Raw genomic sequence first — 5,350 nt, 5'->3', positions numbered from 1 at the left:
TTAATAATAAGAATGATAATAATAATAATAATAGTAATAATAATAATAAGACTACCTTTAATGATAAGCTTTCCAAAAAAAATACCCCAAGCAAGACTCGAACCCCCGACCTCTTGCTCCCCAACAACAGCCTTAACCACATCACTCCTTATTGTTTTTCTGAACTACCTGGTAACCTAGTTTTATTTAAACCCTATAATTCGAACAGCCCAACAGTTTAAAATAAGCCCAAGAAAGGAAACGCTCATGGCCCATTATGATTAATGGATCATGAACCTCTCTAATATTTAATAAGCCCGATGAAAAAGAAAACGTATGTGTTGCTCGATTAGGATAAATCATAGCCGCCAAGTTCTTCCTTCATCATCGTCTCTGTAGCAGTAGCAGTATCACAGGTACATCGTCATTTATATTTTAGGGTTTCATCATCACGAAATCGCTATTCATCATCTTCATCAATTTCTATCATCATCCCGTTTATTTATTTATTTATTTATTTTTTATTGCAATCGAACAGAACAGAGACACGTGAGTAATAGCAGCAGCAAGTTACAACGATGATGGTGCTGTGTTTGGTTTACAGTAGATGCACTAAAATAGGGATGAAGAATAAAACAGGTTTCGATTACATGAGTTTAGAGAGAGAGAGAGAGAAGAGAGATAGGGTTGTGGTGGCGGTGTTTCAGTGGTGGGTTGTTCAATGGCCATGGTGTCGTGGTGACTATGGTTTTGGAGGTGAAGGTGTCGGTTTAGCAAAACAATAAGGTGATGATATGGTGGTGGTTCATACGGTTTAAACAAGGATAGTTCGATGGTGACATGGACAGAATAGGAATCGTAGCAGGTATGGTTTTAAATGATGGTTTGATTTTAATCCAAAACAGGAACGACAATATAATGATGATTTGAGTGAGTTTGACGGTTGTAAACAGTGATGGGTCTTCAAGTTTAGCTTCAACTGAGATAACAGTTTGTTTTTGAGATGTTGTTAACCGGTACAGGAAGCAGAAACAGGAAGCAGAAACGATAAGGTTGTAGTAAGAGTAGAGATGGTGATTTGATTCTTACATTGAAACAACAGAGAATTGGCACTAGTTGATCGATTGCTATATGAAGATTAAAATGTTCTCGTGATTTTGACAGAAAGCCATAGTACAGAAAGGATTAAAGTTAGATAGGGATGTGTAACAAATTTTGTTATATACAGTAATAGATTCTATCTTTTGTAATCTGTTAAAAGCTAGGAAGACAAATCAGATACAGTCTTTGAGTGCTACATAAACAGGCTCAACCTCAAAAGTAGATCAGATGTGGATGTTAACAAAATACAGATATTTTTATTTTTATTTATGTATATATATTCGTATATATATATATATATATATATATATATATATATAATCTGTATGTACCGATATAATATACATGTGTATCTGTTAATTGGTATATTTGTTTATATAATTATATCTTTATTTTACATTTTAAAGAAACTGAATATTATTAATAATACAATCTTAATATCTATACTTGATCTTAATAACAATAAGCAAACTTAGTAATAATAAAAATAATAGAGATAATAATAATCTTAATATTAGTAATGATAATAATAACATTAATAATATTACTTAATACAACTCAAATCTTATATATTTTATTTTTGAAGTAATAATGTTACTAGTACAAATATTGATGTTAGTATTATCAATAAAAATGATGAATTTAAGGGAAAATAATATTAATATATTAATTATATCCAACTAGTAATCTAATATATTATCATTTATGATTTATGTAATATCACATTATGTGTTGACTTTTACTGTATAGATATTATTTATACATTTTATGTATATTTTATAGTAACATATATATATTTATATATATTAATAGTAACTTAATTATTCTAATTGTTATTTTTACATTTTAAGTTTTAATTAATTAAAGTATACTTTACTAATTTAAAATATTATATATACTTATATTTATTTATTTATTTTTTATATCCACATACGTATTTACATATTTATTTACAATTTATTGTTCGTGAATCGCCGGGCATAGTCAAAGGGTAATTGAACATATGAACATAGTTCCAAAGTTTTCGAGACTTTATATCACAGACTTTGCTTATCGTGTCGGAATTATATAAAGATTAAAGTTTAAATTTGATCAGAAATTTTCGGGTCATCACAGTACCTACCCGTTAAAGAAATTTCGTCCCGAAATTTGAGTGAGGTGGTCATGACTAACAATAAAAATGTTTTCATGACAAATATGTGTTGATAAATTGAGTTTTATCATTATTGACTAATGTAGATAAAACGATTCGATTAGGTGAAGCGCAAGAATGAAGCTGTCACAACAGATTGAGATTGAGATTTAACTTTTGACGTAGTCACGGTGGAAATTAGAAAATAAGGTGCGTCTTAGCTTTTGACGTTGTCTTGTTTGAATTCCGGAATTCAAGGGATTTAAAGAAAATCTTCGAAATCTAAAAGATTTGATTCTTCGGCGAGTAAGGAAAATAAGATCTCTATAATTAAATACGGTGATCTACATCGATTTCTCTTTCTCATATTTCCACTATAAATTAAGCTCTTCCGTTCCATTATTCTCACCATTCCTATACTTTCTTTCTTAGTTCATACATCAAAAAAAAAAAAAAAAATTTGTGAAAATGCTTAGTCTAGTTCTAATCCCTAATATTTTCCTAATTATCATTTCTGTCATCCTTTATTTCAATCTTTCACCAGAAAAATCTGTTTAGTTTTAATATAATCTTGGGGTGATGCTATTCTTAATTATACCGTGTCTTTATATTGCTATTCCTATTAATATCCACGGTTTGTAACCTCCGTGTTGTTATTGGGCTTTATATTTTCTCTTATATTTTGGAGCTCTTTGCCTTTTTTTATCCTCCCGTCCTTTAGTAAAGCGAGTAACGGTCCAGAATTTGTAAGTATGAAGTTTCGAATGAACTTAATGTTCTAAACAAGAAAGAGCGTAATAGCACGATTTGATTTGTCAAATTACCAAAATCACTGAGAATAGAACTATCAAGAATGTACGCTCTTGATATGTTCAGAAGTTAAGCAGAATAAAAGAGTTATGTAACATGGCACATGATGACGTTATGGTCTGTGAATCATCATGTTCCATTAGAAACTCAGCATGACTTACTGTAATATAATCACGTTGATCAAGTGTCATTATGTTATACTAACTCATGCATCAATTCCCAACATTACTTCAATAACATTCATATTTTAAGCTCGAAAGTTTACAGAATATAGAAACTGTTATTCATATTTTAAGCTCGAAAGTTTACAGAATATAGAAACTAACAGTTTCTATATGATGTAATACTGATAGCACGAAGAGATTAATGATTTCAGATAAGAATAGTTATAAAAATATCTCCAGAAATATGGAGGATATTTATAATGAAAGATACGATAATATCTCGAAATATCTAAGATCAGAGGATGATAGAAACTATTGTCTGCAAGGGTTTAGAGTAAGGAGCAAGATATTCACTAAAGACTTTTTAGCAGACATTGAATCATTTGGATTCTTTGAAGTCAAACTTATTCTTTGTGATTTGTCCACGGCTTTCTTCATAGTTTCGCATAATCTGCTTTTCGGTACTAAATTTTCTATTGTATGTTTCCAATATTATGATACACAGGAAGTACGAAGAGGTATATAATTTCAGACGAGAATATTTATGAAAATATCCTCAGAAATATCACAGATATTGATGATCATATTTTGGAATTTCTAAGTTCGATGGTTGATGGGGAAAGATTTTTTGCAAGATTTTAACATGACTTCGGAGCAAGATATTATCTAAAGATTTCAACGGATCCAGAATTATCTGGATTCTTCGAATATAAGGTATGGTCCTTGTATTTTTCCTTGGTCTCCTTCATGGTTAACTCTATCCGTTTTCCAGTTCCAATGTTTCTGAGCTTTTCCATCATATTATTCCTTATCATTAAACTTCTGACGACTAAAGTCGTTTACAGTTGTCTACAGTTTCTGCTACTTCATTCAGCCTTTTCAACATTCAGAGTATCGATTCGTAAACTGGGTGTCTTTTCAAAATTTTCAGAATTGAAGATCGTAATTCTAGGAGATAATTGTTATATGTATACATATAACTATTGATGTAGAAATGCTACGAGACTCAAAATACTGATTGCTGATTCTCGATAATTGGTACGGAAATTATTGTTACAGGGTATAGATGAATACAAAATGGGGTTTCATTGAATATAATGATTTTTCAGAAAGTCCAAATTCATTGAAGTTGCTGGTAATTTTACTGCTAATGTGGTGAAATATAAACGGTTCTCCGGTAACGATGACGACAGGAAAACTTATATATCGAGGTTATAATAAGGCTAATTCGAATGGAAGTTGAAGTTGATTTGTTGAAGCTGTGACAAAATTTGCTAATTTGAAGAGAGATTGTAAAGTTACTTTCGGTAATAACAACGTCAAGGAGTTAGCACAGATACGTGTTAAATGTTTACTCAGGTTCCGAGTGTTTTCAGGTGCATAACTATATGCATCAATCTTTCTTCTTCCGTAGATGGAATGCGGTTGGTTCATCCTATCGATTGAAGTGTTTTCAAGAATTATGAAAGGTTTGAATCGCAGATTGTAATCGTCAAGATACAAATGAGGTTTAGAATGAATCAAGTGGCAAACTTGAAGAATTGTTTAGTTTCATATGTTATAATCAATATTTTAATTCATTTTAATTGTCCAATATTGGTAATCCACAGTTGATAGTCCACAATTAGCAATTCAATAATTCATATATAGTTTAATTTATAATATTCGGATGAATTAATACATATCTTGACCCGTGTACATGTCTCAGACTCGATCACAACTCAAACTATATATATTATTGTAGAATCAACCTCAACCCTGTATAGAGAACTCGATCATTACTGCATATAGAGTGTCTATGGTTATTCCAAATAATATATATAGATGCGTCGATATGATATGTTAAAACCTTGTATACGTGTCTCGATATTTAAAGTGCGTAAAATAAATAACAGAAATTAAATGATGATAAATAAAGTGCCTAAAGTAAATAACAGAGATTAAATGACGATAAATAAACTTGCGAGAATGTAAATTGCGATAAATAAACTACAATAAATAAATTACGATAATTAAATTGCGATAAATAAATTGCGATAAAATAAAATGTAATACGGAATTAACAGTTAGCTAGGAACAGTTAGCTATGATCTTGTTAGCGTGGTTTCTTAACAAAATTTCATATTGTTAATTAGTCTGTTTCTAATCAATTTTTATTGTGTCC

The sequence above is a fragment of the Rutidosis leptorrhynchoides genome, chromosome 7 (genome assembly GCF_046630445.1).
Source record: "Rutidosis leptorrhynchoides isolate AG116_Rl617_1_P2 chromosome 7, CSIRO_AGI_Rlap_v1, whole genome shotgun sequence".
NCBI classification, from domain to species: Eukaryota; Viridiplantae; Streptophyta; class Magnoliopsida; order Asterales; family Asteraceae; genus Rutidosis; species Rutidosis leptorrhynchoides.
This window is presented reverse-complemented; position numbering follows the sequence as displayed.